Raw genomic sequence first — 16,125 nt, 5'->3', positions numbered from 1 at the left:
TACACTGGTTGATAAAGAGATAGTAGTATACTCGTAACAACTAGTATGACACTATGACGACGGTATAAAGAAAGAAAAAAAAATACCACAGTTAGGTGGTATATATTATAATAATAATACAATTATGGATGGACGGACTGCCTGCCGACTGCCGACACAGAGGTAGCCACAGCCGTGAACTACCGCACTGTACACTGGTTGATAAAGAGATAGTAGTATACTCGTAACAACTAGTATGACACTATGACGACGGTATAAAGAATGAAAAAAAAACCACGGTTAGGTGGTATATATTATAATAATAATACAATTATGGATGGACGGACTGCCTGCCGACTGCCGACACAGAGGTAGCCACAGCCGTGAACTACCGCACTGTACACTGGTTGATAAAGAGATAGTAGTATACTCGTAACAACTAGTATGACACTATGACGACGGTATAAAGAATGAAAAAAAAACCACGGTTAGGTGGTATATATTATAATAATAATACAATTATGGATGGACGGACTGCCTGCCGACTGCCGACACAGAGGTAGCCACAGCCGTGAACTACCGCACTGTACACTGGTTGATAAAGAGATAGTAGTATACTCGTAACAACTAGTATGACACTATGACGACGGTATAAAGAATGAAAAAAAAACCACGGTTAGGTGGTATATATTATAATAATAATACAATTATGGATGGACGGACTGCCTGCCGACTGCCGACACAGAGGTAGCCACAGCCGTGAACTACCGCACTGTACACTGGTTGATAAAGAGATAGTAGTATACTCGTAACAACTAGTATGACACTATGACGACGGTATAAAGAAAGAAAAAAAAATACCACAGTTAGGTGGTATATATTATAATAATAATACAATTATGGATGGACGGACTGCCTGCCGACTGCCGACACAGAGGTAGCCACAGCCGTGAACTACCGCACTGTACACTGGTTGATAAAGAGATAGTAGTATACTCGTAACAACTAGTATGACACTATGACGACGGTATAAAGAATGAAAAAAAAACCACGGTTAGGTGGTATATATTATAATAATAATACAATTATGGATGGACGGACTGCCTGCCGACTGCCGACACAGAGGTAGCCACAGCCGTGAACTACCGCACTGTACACTGGTTGATAAAGAGATAGTAGTATACTCGTAACAACTAGTATGACACTATGACGACGGTATAAAGAATGAAAAAAAAACCACGGTTAGGTGGTATATATTATAATAATAATACAATTATGGATGGACGGACTGCCTGCCGACTGCCGACACAGAGGTAGCCACAGCCGTGAACTACCGCACTGTACACTGGTTGATAAAGAGATAGTAGTATACTCGTAACAACTAGTATGACACTATGACGGTATAAAGAATGAAAAAAAAACCACGGTTAGGTGGTATATATTATAATAATAATACAATTATGGATGGACGGACTGCCTGCCGACTGCCGACACAGAGGTAGCCACAGCCGTGAACTACCGCACTGTACACTGGTTGATAAAGAGATAGTAGTATACTCGTAACAACTAGTATGACACTATGACGACGGTATAAAGAAAGAAAAAAAAATACCACGGTTAGGTGGTATATATTGTAATACAATTATGGATGGACGGACTGCCTGCCGAGTTCCGACTGCCGACACAGAGGTAGCCACAGCCGTGAACTACCGCACTGTACTGTGTCTGCTGCTAATATAGACTGGTTGATAAAGAGATAGTATACAATACATACAACAATATACTACTATACTGGTGGTCAGGCACTGGTCACCACTAGTCACACTGGCAGTGGCACTCCTGCAGCAAAAGTGTGCACTGTTTAATTTTAAATTAATATAATATTATGTACTCCTGGGGGCTCCTGCTATAACAACCTGCAGTGCTCCCCAGTCTCCCCCACAATTATTATAAGCTTTGCCTTTTATACATTGATGTGCAGCACACTGGGCTGAGCTGAGTGCACACAGACTGAGTCACACTGTGTGACTGGCTGCTGCTGTGTATCGTTTTTTTTCAGGCAGAGAACGGATATAGCAGAGAACGGATATATTATATTAAAATAAATAAAAGTTAACTAACAACAACTGCACTGGTCACTGTGGTAAACTCTGTCTGACTCTGCACAATCTCTCTCTCTCTTCTAATCTAATTTCTAATGGAGAGGACGCCAGCCACGTCCTCTCCCTATCAATCTCAATGCACGTGTGAAAATGGCGGCGACGCGCGGCTCCTTATATAGAATCCGAGTCTCGCGAGAATCCGACAGCGTCATGATGACGTTCGGGCGCGCTCGGGTTAACCGAGCAAGGCGGGAGGATCCGAGTCTGCTCGGACCCGTGAAAAAAACATGAAGTTCGTGCGGGTTCGGTTTCAGAGAAACCGAACCCGCTCATCTCTAATTTATACCCCCCCTGGAGGCGGCGACTATCTGATCGCAGGACAGTAACATTAGCAGCCCAGCGATCAGGTCTGAATTACCCCCTAAGATCGCAACTGCTAATTTATGCACACCTAGAAGATAAGTTTTTCTTTTTTAAATTCTGGAACAAATGTTACATTTTCAGAAAAATCTTTATAAATAGAACCATACGTACTAGCAATAAAACATCAATTATGAACTGTTGTAGGTGTTTTATAATGGGGATCTGAGCAATAACAACTAATAGGAATTATTTACGTAGTAGTACAGAAACCATTGGAAATAGGGGCTCTTAACTCCTGCCATAAATAACAAGGCACAGTCAAAGGACAAGAGACCCGATGAAAACAAATTATAAAGGTTACGGCAGTTAATAATTGGATCCCTGTAATATTGTTGCAACATTGAACTATCAGCACAATGTGATAACATTATTTATTTTAAACACTACAGAAAGATTCTATTTTCCCTGCACAAACTGTCTCTAATAAGGTCTCAGCCATTTCCTAGCTGATTATGACATCACAAGACGCATCATAATTGCACTGTGGCTCAGGGTTATATCACAGGCTTTAGCAGTTTTAGTCTTTTGATAGGTAGTTTTCAGTGGAGTAAGACTGAAATTGAGTTTGTCGTGGTTAAGGAGTTTTTTTTAAATAATATTTTTACCAACCATGAGTGACACAGGAGAGGATCTGACATCTGAAGGTAAGTGGTCATTATCATTATGATATAATCATTTTTACTATGAAGAAATAAATAATTATATTTGGATAGAGCCATAGACACATACATACCTCTGCAGGTATCAGGACACACAGTACATAATACATAACTTACTATACACAATGTAACAAACCTCACACTGGTCTGCAGTAATGCAGTGAGGGAGTGTTATAATAGTATATTATGTGAAATGGTATTTGATTTAGGAGTGAGGACTCACCTGTGTGTAGGGGTTTGTTATATGATAATAATATATATATATCCTCACAGGGTTACATAAGATATCAATTTTATGCGTGCTGCCTACTCTCCCGTCCTGTGGGAGACACATTTTTGCGGTAGTAGCCCAGTTTTACGGGTAGTGTATAGGAGACAGCCAATGGGAGTCTGGGGGTGGACTTAGGAGGAGAGTGATGCCTAATGCTGAGTCCCTAATGCGCATGGAGGCTGTTTTACACAACGCTGCCATCCCAGGGTAATACAAGCCAGCACATATATTACATACAACATGCATGTTTATATGTGCTAAGCCACCCCACCCCCTGCACTATGTAGTCAGCTCTGCAGCCCAGGAGCTGCAGCCGCCTCTGAAAAGGAGGGTGCCCTGGAATGCTGCGCCGCACTTTATTTACTTGTTTGTCACGCTTTAAGAAACCAGCTCTCATGAGCACATAAGACTTTTCATTCCAGCCTCTGGTGTGTAGGCTTATTCACATATATAGTATGGGCCTGGGTCTGGTTACCATGGAGAGCTAGTAGGCCCAGACCTTTCATTTGGAGACTGGGAGGGGAAGGGGGGAAGGGGGGACGACTTAAATTTCCTAAAGCTTGTTAAACAGATAATTTCCTAAAGCTTGTTAAACAGAGAATTGGTGATATTGCTCTTAGCAACCAATCAGATGCTGTCTATCATTTCTCTGTTGCCTTTTAGAAAATGATAGCCAGCATCTGATTGGTTGCTATGGGCAACATCACCAATTATCTGTTTTAACCCTAACAGTCCATGTTTTAAGGACATTCATATTTGATTCTGAGTGAATTAATTAGTACCTCAATTTTAATTTAACCCTCTGTGGTCAGCCATGTATATCCTTAAAACCTGGTCTGTTATGGTGTCTTGAGGACTGCGTATGGGAACCACTGATATAAGGAATTGATATGTGTAACATGGCTGCAAATGAAATGAAATGTATTCACCTAAACTTTTATTTTTCTTGTACAGCCGGCCTTAATCTCCAGTCACTGAGAGGACCACAGATAGCTTATATAGCTGTGGGCTTGGCATGCTTTCTGGGTGTATTGGCCTTCATCATTTACACCTGGTAAGTTACTAACATCATGTACAAATAATATTACAGTTAATTTATCTAGATAAAAGATATATTATCCTATGCAATGGCTAACCTCCCATGCCAATATCCAATGGTGTAAAGTATCTGAACTTGATTAATTATAATAGTAAAAGTCAGAATTTTGATCTATAGGAAACCGTCACATGCCGCAGTTGCTAGGTTGTTGTCCTGACATTTCTCATGCAGGTTTAGGCACTTCAGTACCTGCTAGTTGGAATTACAGTGACGATTTAAGAAATATTTCTGTACATAACCTTAAACACCTACAATGGAAACAGGAACTCGGAATTATGGGAAAGGGAATTTATTGAAATAAACTATATTTTACAACTTTAAATATATAAACAAAACAAACATATCAAGAGAGGGAGAGAGAGAGGGAGGGAGCAACTAGCAGAACGTTAGATTTACTTTTAAGACGATTTGCAGGGGCGGATTGGGAACAAAAAGCGGCCCTGGAAAAATTTGTACTAGTGGCCCCACATGGGCAGCACCAGAGGTGTAAGGTCTAGCCATGGGCCGTGGCAGCAGCACCCTCCCCCCCAAGACTTTCCAGATAGTGGGCATGTCCAGAATCAAGGGGGAAGTTAAAAAGAAATAAAATTACATATTATGAGCACATTATATGATACACCTTCAGAATTTAGGAAACTATATCATTCTTTAGAAAGATATATTTTCTTGCTTATTACACCAACCGTATCCCAATCACTATTCACTCAATCTTATATGTCAGCCAAGCAGGCAGACAGAGCATACACTAGATCATCTGCAATCACAGGCTAAGTGGCAAAGTCATTTTCATATATGCAAATTATTTTGCATCTTATTAATTATGTCTATAAAAAAGACAACATGTCCTCAAACAAAACAGGCCCCATGAGTGCGTCGGCCCACCGGGAATCTTCCCTGTAAACCCTATGGCCAATCCGCCTCTGACGATTTGGATATGGAAAGGATTAATACAGAATGATTGGTGTTAACATATGAAGATATTATTTAAGTGATATACTAATACATAATGTGCCACTATATATTGCCTTTGAAGTCATATAAGACATGGAGACCCCATGGTTACTTTCTGTGTTCTGCTACTGACTACTTTTCATTATTTTCTGCAGTTGTAAGAAATGCAGGTCAAAGGCTGACCCAGAGGAAGACATCGAAGCCAACTTTGTCACAGACCCAGGTAACATTACCTAGAGTAATACATAAATGTACTGACCACAGGACAAACAAAATCAACTCTATTCTTAGTCATGTTGTTGAAGGGGTGTAGTAGGGTATGCCGGTGGTCGGGCTCCCGGCGACCAGCATGCCGGCGCCGGGAGCCCAACCGCCGGCATACCGACAGTGTGGCGAGCGCAAATGAGCCCCTTGCGGGCTCTCTGCACTCGCCCCGCTGCGGGCACGGTATTTTATTCTCCTTCCAGGGGGGTCGTGGCCCCCCACGAGGGAGAATAAGTGTCGGTATGCCGGCTGTCGGGATTCCAGCGCCGGTATACTGTGCGCCGGGATCCCGTCAGTCGGCATACTGAAGACCACCCTGTTGAAGCACAGAATGCAAAACCCTTTAGGCAGAGATGTATCAAGTCTTGGAGAGAGATAAATTGGAGAGAGTTAAGGTTCCTTCCAACCAATCAGTTTCTTATAGGATATACTATAAAAATGACAGCTAGAAGCTGATAGGTTGGTACTTTACCTCTCTCCACTTTATTTATCTCTAATATTTGATAAATCTCCCCCTTAATGTTTTACTCTTGCTTCTGTTTTGGATGTAAATGTATTTAGGCAGCTGTATAAGGGCGCCAGTCACTGGAGGGCACCACATGCTGATGCTGAATCTATTTTTTTTTAAATGTACATTGTTCTAGGCTAGCCACCACTGTCAGTCACCTCCCCACGGGCAGTGCACTTGTCACTGCCAGTGCTTGGCATCCTCTCTGCGCTGTGTTGATGTGCGCTGGCAGCACTGCTTGTTTACAAGTCAATCACCCTTTGGACTCAGAGCCTGGCCCTGGCCTGCTCTCTCGCTCCCTTATCTCCTCCTCTTCCTTTAATAGGTAACCAGCAGGGCTGCCAGGCAGGGCCGGTTCAAGGGCGCAGAGCGCCCCGGGCAGGAAAGGGGCGTGGCCTAATACAGGGGGCGTGGTGAGTCACGCCCCCTGTACATTGAAAGCGCCGCTTGAATGCTGAGCGGTGCGCGATGACGTCATCGCGCACCGCACAGCAAAAGGTCCTCTCCACGAAGAGAAACTAGGCGCTATGCGTCTAGTTCCCTTCGTGGAGAGGACCTTTGCTGTGCGGTGCGCGATGACGTCATCGCGCACCGCTCAGCAGTTACTCTCCACGAAGGGAAACTAGACGCATAGCGTCTAGTTCCCTTCACAGGAGGCGCCGAGGACGGGGACGGCAGCGGGCAGCGGAGGCGGACGGGGGACACAGCGGGCAGCAGTGGCGGATCTTGCCACGGTGCGGCGCCCTCCGGATGGCGCCAGCGCCCTTCGGAAGGCGGCGCCCCGGGCAAAAGTCCTGCTTGCCCGTGGCAAGAACCGCCACTGCTGCCAGGGACTGAGAAGAGTAGGCTTCACTAGTAAGTTGTCTGGTATGCAGTGGCGGATTTTTACCCCAGGAAAAGTCTGCCACCCAGCTTAGTGTTATTGAACAAGATGCAGTCCATGAGACTGCACTGGCTTTACTGTGACTAGCAGTCACTTCCTATTGGAAGTTCCTGTCAGTTACAGACACACAAGGCAGTCCCATTGGGAGGTGTTTCCTCTCTCTGGGACTGTCAGACTGGGCTGTGATAAGCAGAGAGCTGGCTTCCTATAGGAAGCCAATCCCTGCCTTTGGCACAGCCAAATCCGACCTGGCTTCTATGGGCTTCAGATGATGCAGTCCATAGGAGCTTGGTGTTTATGCATGTGCAATCACACCATGGCGTCATTGAAAGCTAGTGTGGTGTGGCAAGTTAGACAGCACGGCAGCAAACTTTGGTGTACTGTACAGTAGACTAATGTGTAGCTATTTTTCTACAAATGCACAAGAGCACTATATCAGCAAAGGTTGATGTATGCTGCAGTGTGCAGAACATAGAATGATGATGATGATGATGATGATGATGATGATGATGATGATGATGATGATAATGATAATAATAATAATAAAAAAAACCTAGGTAAATTTTAAAACTAATCAATACTGTACCAGGCAGCTTTACCGGTGATGGTGGTGGGTGGGTAGGTATTGTGTAGCTTTGTCTAGGGCACCTGGAAACCTTGCATTGGCCCTGTATACAATTATCTGGCCTATCCTTCTGACATGTACTGTATATTTACATGACTGATCTGAAAACATCGATCAGTCAGACATGCCAGACCATTCAGCATGTATGTCCGATGCAACATTTTGAAGTGTCAAGTCAGCCGCATCGGTCAGTGTATGCACTGCCGCAGCTGACATTTCCCCTGTTCCTTCTGAGCGGAGGAACAGGGAAAGGTCTTCTCCCCAGGGAAGGAATGCAGATATCCTGTGGCAATAGACTGTGAGATATCATATAGCTAGGTCGGACTGGCCCTTAGGAGTACATGGAAAACCCCCGAAGGGCCCCTCCGCCTGATGCCCACCTCCTCTTCCCCTTGTGCTATTATACGCTTATGTTGTTATATCTCCCTGCTCTGTGTCATGATATCACATAATTCTACTGGGTTTTGGTTCAGTGTATAAGATGAGTTTTAAAAGACAGTATAAAATGCAATGTTTTTGTAGCTCCTGATAGTGAATGATAGGAAAATTAGCAGCAAAAAGCTGCAACTGTGGATCCCCCTGGCCGATTGTGAATAATGATATGGATTTGTGGGGTTTGTAAATTTAGATAGAGTTCTATATGATTTATCAAGGAGCAGGTGGTAACCATCTCCAGCGATTGCTTCCTCTATAAATTACTATTTTTCTCTAACGTCCTAGAGGATGCTGGGGACTCCGTAAGGACCATGGGGAATAGACGGGCTCCGCAAGAGATAGGGCACTTTAAGAAAGCTTTGGATTCTGGGTGTGCACTGGGGGTGTGGTTCGTTTTATCGACAGTGTCTAGGTCGACAATGTTTAGGTCGACCACTATAAGTCGACAGTCACTAGGTCGACATGGATGGAAGGTCGACAGGGTTTCTAGGTCGACATGTGCTAGGTCAACAGGTCTAAAGGTCGACATGAGGATTTTTTTTTTTTTGGTGTCGTTTTCTTCGTAAAGTGACCGGGATCCCAAATTAGTGCACCGCGTTCCCTCGCATGGCTCGCTTCGTTTGCCATGCTTCGGGCATGGTGCCTTCGCTCCGCTACCGCTTCGCTCGGCACACTTTACCGTTCCAATCGTACTCCACATGGATCGTTAAGTATGAAAAAATCCATTAAAAAAAATGTGAAAAACTCATGTCGACCTTTAGACCTGTCGACCTAGCACATGTCGACCTAGAAACCCTGTCGACCTTCCATCCATGTCGACCTAGTGACTGTCGACCTATAGTGGTCAACCTAAACATTGTCGACCTAGACACTGTCGATCTTCAGACCGGATCCCGTGCACTGGCTCCTCCCTCTATGTCCCTCCTCCAGACCTCAGTTTTTACACTGTGCCCAGAGGATGAAGGGCGCACTGCAGGGAGCTCTCTTGAGTTCTTTGCTACAAAAAGCATTTTTATTTGGATTTTTACTTTTTCACAGGGAGCACTGCTGGCAACAGGCTCCCTGCATCGAGGGACTGAGGAGAGAGGGGCAGACCTACTTAACTGATAGGATCTGCTGCCTCGGCTACTGAACACCATTAGCTTCAGAGGGGTGAACACAGGTTCGTCCTGGGCGTCCACCCCCGGAGCCGCGCCGCCGTTCTCCTCACAGAGCCAGAAGAGAAGAAGCAAGAAGACGTCTCAGGCGGCAGAAGACTTCAGCTTCACAGAGGTAACGCACAGCACTGCAGCTGTGCGTCATTGCTCCACATCACCTCACACACTCCGGTCACTGTATGGGTGCAGGGCGCAGGGATGGGGGCGCCCTTGGCAGCAATAGTAACACCTCTTGGATAGCAAATAGGTATATACATGTACAGCTGGGCACTGTACATGTATATAATTGAGCCCCCGCCATATTTTCACGATTTTGAGCGGGATAGAAACCCGCCGCCGAGGGGGCGGGGCTTCTTCCTCAGCACTCACCAGCTCCATTTTTTCTCCACAGAACGCTGAGAGGAAGCTCCCCGGACTCTCCCCTTCTTACATACGGTGAAGGGGGTTTAAAAACAGAGGGGGGGGGGGACATAATTGGCGGATACAGTATAAAACAGCGCTGCTGGGGAAAAGCATTCTGTGTTGGTCTCCAGGTTGTTGCGCTGGGGTGTGTGCTGGCATACTCTCTCTCTGTCTCTCCTAAGGGCCTCTCAGGGGATACTGTCTTCAGAAAAGTTTCCCTGGGAGTGTGCAGTGTGTCGGTACGTGTGTGTCGACATGTTTGATGAGGAAGGCTCGCTTAATGTGGAAGGGGAGTGCTTGAATGTCAGGTCGCCGTCGGCAACGCCGACACCGGACTGGGTGGATATGCTAAATGTCTTGAATGCAAATGTAAATCTTCTGCATAAAAGATTAGACAAGGCTGAAGCTAGGGATCAGTCAGGTAGCCAGCCCGTGCCTGTCCCTGTGGAGCCAGGACCTTCAGGGTCTCAAAAGCGCCCCATATCCCAGGTCGCTGACACAGATACCGACACAGATACTGACTCTAGTGTCGACTATGAGGATGAAAAATTACAGCCGAAGGTGGCAAAAGGTATTAGGTACATGATTATTGCCATAAAAGAGGTTTTGCATATCACAGAGGAATCCCCTGTCCCTGACACGAGGGTTCACATGTATAAAGGGAAAAAGCCTGAGGTCACGTTTCCGTCCTCATTTGAGCTAAGCGAATTATGCGAAAAGGCTTGGGAATTTCCGGATCGGAGACTACAGGTTCCCAAAAGGATTCTCATGGCGTATCCTTTTCCACAGAAGGATCGGATACGATGGGAATCTGCACCTAAAGTAGACAAGGCGCTGACACGCTTATCCAAGAAGATGGCACTGCCTTCTCCGGATACTGCTTCCCTCAAGGATCCTGCTGATCTCAAGCAGGAAATTACCCCGAAGCATATTTACACACATTCAGGAACTATAGTTAGGCCGGCCATGGCGTCGGCCTGGGTTTGTAGTGCTGTCGTGGCATGGGCAGACTCCTTATCTACGGAGATTGACACCTTAGATAGGGATACCATCCAAATGACCATGGAGCATATCAGAGATGCTGCCTTGCTCAGAGAGTCATTTGTTTACTAAGCTCTAGCATAAACGCTATGTCTATTTCTGCTAGGCGGCTCTTGTGGACCCGACAGTGGACGGGAGACGCCGACTCGAAGCGGCATATGGAGTCATTGCCGTACAAGGGGGAGGAGTTGTTTGGAGAAGGCCTCTCAGCTCTAGTCTCTACTGCTACGGCCGGTAAATCAAATTTTTTACCTTATGTTCCCCCGCAGCATTCTAAGAAGGTACCACATTATCAAATGCAGTCCTTTCGTTCCAATAAAAACAAGGAGGTACGAGGATCGTCCTTCATTGCCAGAGGTAAAGGCAAGGGAAAAAGGCTGCACTCAGCTAGTTCCCAGGAGCAGAAGTCCTCCCCTACTTCCGCAAAGTCCACAGCATGACGCTGGGGCTTTCCGGGGGGGGGGGGGGGTCAGATCAAGTGGGGGCACGTCTTCGTCTTTCCAGCCACGTCTGGGTTCAATCACAGGTGGATCCCTGGGCAATAGAGATTGTTTCCCAGGGATACAGACTGGAATTCGAAGACATGGCCCCTCGCCAGTTTTTCAAATCGGCTCTGCCAGCTTCCCCGTCAGAGAGGGAGCTAGTGTTAGCGGCAATTCACAAATTGTACATTCAACAGGTGATAATCAAGGTTCCTCATCTCCAGCAAGGAGAGGGTTATTATTCATCCCTGTTTGTGGTACCGAAACCGGACGGTTCGGTCAGACCCATTCTAAATCTAAAATCCCTGAACCTGTACTTGAAGAGGTTCAAGTTCAAGATGGAATCGCTCAGAATGGTCATCGCCAGCCTGGAGGGAGGGGATTGGATGGTGTCCCTGGACATAAAGGATGCGTACCTTCATGTTCCGATTTTCCCCCCTCCCCAGGCGTTTCTGAGATTTGCAGTACAGGATTGTCACTACCAATTTCAGACGTTGCCGTTTGGTCTTTCCACGGCCCCGAGAATTTTCACCAAGGTAATGGCAGAAATGATGGTGCTCCTGCGCAAGCAGGGAGTCACAATTATCCCGTACTTGGACGATCTCCTTATAAAGGCGAGATCTCGGGAGAAGTTGCTGAACAGCGTGTCTCTGTCCGTGAAGACGTTGCAGAGGCACGGTTGGATTCTCAATTTACCGAAATCCCAGCTAGTACCTGCAACGCGTCTGACCCTTTTGGGCCTGATTCTAGACACAGACCAAAAAAGAGTTTTTCTTCCGGTGGAGAAGGCTCAGGAGCTCATAGCCCTGGTCAGGAACCTTTTAAAACCAAAAAAGGTTTCTGTGCATCATTACACAAAAGTTCTGGGGAAGATGGTGGCTTCGTACGAGGCCATCCCCTTCGGCAGGTTCCATACGAGGACCTTCCAATGAGACCTATTGGACAAATGGTCCGGGTCCCATCTACATTTGCAGAAACGGATCACCCTGTCTCCCAGGGCCAGGGTATCTCTCCTGTGGTGGCTGCGCAGTGCTCACCTCCTAGAGGGTCGCAGGTTCAGCATTCAGGACTGGATCCTGGTGACCACGGACGCGAGCCTCCGAGGTTGGAGAGCTGTCGCACTGGGAAGAAATTTCCAAGGTCTCTGGTCAAGCCTAGAGACTTGTCTCCACATCAATGTCCTGGAGTTAAGGGCCATTTACAATGCCCTATGCCAGGCGGAGGAATGGCTTCAGAACAAACCGGTTCTGATTCAGTCGGACAATGTCACGGCAGTGGCTCATATAAACCGCCAAGGCGGCACAAGAAGCAGAGTGGCCATGGCAGAGGCGTCCAGGATTCTGCGCTGGGCGTAAGGCCATGTAAGCGCGCTATCAGCAGTGTTCATCCCGGGGGTGGACAACTGGGAGGCGGACTTCCTCAGCAGGCACGACCTGCATCCGGGAGAGTGGGGACTTCATCAAGAAGTCTTCACACAGATCGTGGATCAGTGGGGACTGCCTCAAATAGACATGATGGCGTCCCGTCTCAACAAAAAGAGGTATTGCGCCAGGTCAAGAGACCCTCAGGCGGTAGCGGTAGACGCTCTGGTGACACCATGGGTTTTCAGATCGGTCTATGTGTTTCCTCCTCTGCCTCTCATAGCCAAGGTGTTGAGATTGATAAGACTAAGAAGGGTCAGAACAATTCTCATTGTTCCAGATTGGCCAAGGAGGACTTGGTATCCGGATCTGCAAGAGTTACTCACAGAAGATCCGTGGCCTCTTCCTCTAAGGCAGGACCTGCTGCAGCAGGGGCCCTGTCTATTCCAAGACTTACCGCGGCTGCGTTTGACGGCATGGCGGTTGAATGCCGGATCCTAGCGGAAAAAGTGATTCCGGAGGAGGTCATTCCTACCCTGATCAAGGCTAGGAAGGATGTGACATCGAAACATTATCACCGTATATGGCGGAAATTTGTTTCTTGGTGTGAGGCCAGAGCTGCTCCTACGGAGGAGTTCCATTTGGGCCGTCTGCTTCACTTCCTTCAAACGGGAGTGACTTTGGGCCTGAAATTAGGGTCCATAAAGGTCCAAATTTTGGCCTTATCCATTTTCTTTCAAAGAGAATTGGCTTCTCTCGCTGAAGTGCAGACTTTTGTGAAGGGCGTGCTGCATATTCAGCCTCCCTTTGTACCTCCCGTGGCGCCTTTGACATCGAAACATTATCACCGTATATATGGCGGAAATATTGGTGTGAGGCCAAAGCTGCTCCTACGGAGGAGTTCCATTTGGGCCGTCTGCTTCACTTCCTTCAAACGGGAGTGAATTTGGGCCTGAAATTAGGGTCCATAAAGGTCCAAATTTCGGCCTTATCCATTTTCTTTCAAAGAGAATTGGCTTCTCTTCCTGAAGTGCAGACTTTTGTGAAGGGCGTGCTGCATATTCAGCCTCCCTTTGTACCTCCCTTTGTACCTCCGGTGGCGCCTTGGGATCTTAACGTGGTATTAAGTTTCCTCAAGTCACCTTGGTTTGAACCACTCAAAACAGTGGAGTTGAAATACCTCACTTGGAAAGTGGTCATGTTGTTGGCCTTAGCTTCTGCAAGGCGTGTTTCAGAATTAGCGGCTTTATCATATAAAAGCCCATACCTGATATTTCACGTGGATAGGGCAGAGTTGAGGACCTCAGTTTCTGCCCAAGGTGGTCTCATCTTTTCATATGAACTAACCTATTGTCATGCCTGTGGCTACACGGGACTTGGAGGATTCTAAGTCCCTGGATGTGGTCAGGGCTTTGAAGATTTATGTGACCAGGACAGCTAGGATCAGGAAGATGGAAGCTCTGTTTGTTCTGTATGCGGCCAACAAGGTTGGCGCTCCTGCTTCAAAGCAGACAATTGCTCGCTGGATCTGTAACACGATTCAGCAGGCGCATTCTACGGCAGGATTGCCATTGCCTAAATCGGTTAAGGCCCATTCCACTAGGAAGGTGGGCTCTTCTTGGGTGGCTGCCCGAGGGGTCTCGGCACTACAACTGTGCTGAGCTGCTACTTGGTCGGGGTCAAACACCTTTGCAAGGTTCTATAAGTTTGATACCCTGCCTGAGGAGGACCTCCTGTTTGCTCAATCGGTGCTGCAGAGTCATCCGCACTCTCCCGCCCGTTTGGGAGCTTTGGTATAATCCCCATTTTTCCTTACGGAGTCCCCAGCATCCTCTAGGACGTTACAGAAAATAAGATTTTACTTACCGGTAAATCTATTTCTCGTAGTCCGTAGAGGATGCTGGGCGCCCGTCCCAAGTGCGGACTTCTTCTGCAAGACTTGTATATAGTTATTGCTTACATAAGGGTTATGTTATAGATGGTCGGTGTTGAACCGAGGCTATGTTAATTGTTCATACTGTTAACTGGGTAGTTTATCACAAGTTATATGGTGTGATTGGTGTGGATGGTATGAATCTCGCCCTTAGATTACAAAAATCCTTTCCTCGTACTGTTCATATCCTCTGGGCACAGTTTCTCTAACTGAGGTCTGGAGGAGGGACATAGAGGGAGGAGCCAGTGCACACCCAGAATCCAAAGCTTTCTTAAAGTGCCCTATCTCCTGCGGAGCCCGTCTATTCCCCATGGTCCTTACGGAGTCCCCAGCATCCTCTACGGACTACGAGAAATAGATTTACCGGTAAGTAAAATCTTATTTTCTTTTCTGTCTGTTTTGATAATTAGACCCCTTAATAACTAACGAATAAGTGTGGGCTGCGTATTACCTGTTACTAACTGTTTCTTTTTACATTTTAATAGATAATGAAGAACTAAAGCGTCTGGTAATAGAGATGACACCAGTCTATGGGATACAGAGCATTCTTAAAAAAAAAGAAGAGGATAACAACAACGCTAAATTTAAATCCCAAAAGAAGGTTCATTTTAAGGATTATCTTGAATCCATCAAGAAGGCAGAAAAAGACGCAAAAGCCAAAAAAATTAGAAAAATAAAATATAAACAAGCAGGCAAATAAGAACTTTGAGAAAATTATACAACCGGGGGCATGGCTTGGACACCATCTGGGAGGAAGCAGGCAGGTTAGCTGCTCCTGAGGCGTACCCGGACGCTTGCCATGCCCGGACTCAAGGACCAGCCGCAGGACACACTGAGACTGTGTTGCAACAAGGCATCGGACCTGCTTGCCTGCCGAGCTGCCGGACACCTTCTCGGTTGTGGGTGCCCAATACAACGGTCAATGCAGAGGACCATGACCAGCAACGCCCCCCCATGTGCTCCAGAGAGGGCCTGGAGGTGGTAGTATTGTGAGACCGGAGCTGGACATTGGACCAGGGCCTAAGGCAGTGGCAGAGAGCAAAGCTGATCTGAAGGAGGGAGTCACCATACAGGCCAGTCTACAAGAAGAAGTGGAGGCCAGACGGGGAGAGAATCACCTTCCTGCTGCCCACTAACTTCAGGCAGTCAGTGAACTTTACCCCACTGTGAATCAATAACATACAAGTACTGTACTGTGAATATGCAGGCCGTTCTTCACTGCATATTTATAACATGTACATACTGTGACTCCACAATGATTTCTGAAATAAAGGGTCACGTAAATATATACTATTATACTGTAGTTTTTGTACAACTTGAGTGTGTTCAGCAATATGATCATGACTATCAATCGAGAGAAGAGCAGCACCAAGCAAATACTAGCGCTGCAGCTGCTGCCACCAGTCACGACAATGCTAGCTCTTCAATTCCATCTACTGAAGCTGCTGCGCAAAGGCATAGAGGGTTTAATTCAGGGCATCTGAAATATATATATATTCGGTTACGACGGCACTCCCAATAAACGACAGTAATGCACTGCTGCCCATCGC

The 16,125-nt window shown here is 46.5% G+C and overlaps 1 long non-coding RNA gene across 1 annotated transcript in view; it reads left to right on the top strand.

Annotated features, from left to right (window-relative positions):
* LOC134947777 (uncharacterized) overlaps positions 1-15,863 on the top strand; it is an 86,910-nt gene extending 71,047 nt beyond the window's left edge. The window contains exons 2-4 of the long non-coding RNA XR_010182767.1: positions 4,389-4,488; positions 5,640-5,707; positions 15,061-15,863. This is a non-coding gene — a long non-coding RNA (uncharacterized LOC134947777). The remainder of the gene's footprint in view (positions 1-4,388; positions 4,489-5,639; positions 5,708-15,060) is intronic.
* Positions 15,864-16,125: the final 262 nt, after the last annotated feature.

Source organism: Pseudophryne corroboree, chromosome 8 (assembly GCF_028390025.1).
Source record: "Pseudophryne corroboree isolate aPseCor3 chromosome 8, aPseCor3.hap2, whole genome shotgun sequence".
NCBI lineage: Eukaryota > Metazoa > Chordata > Amphibia > Anura > Myobatrachidae > Pseudophryne > Pseudophryne corroboree.
This window is presented reverse-complemented; position numbering and strand designations above follow the sequence as displayed.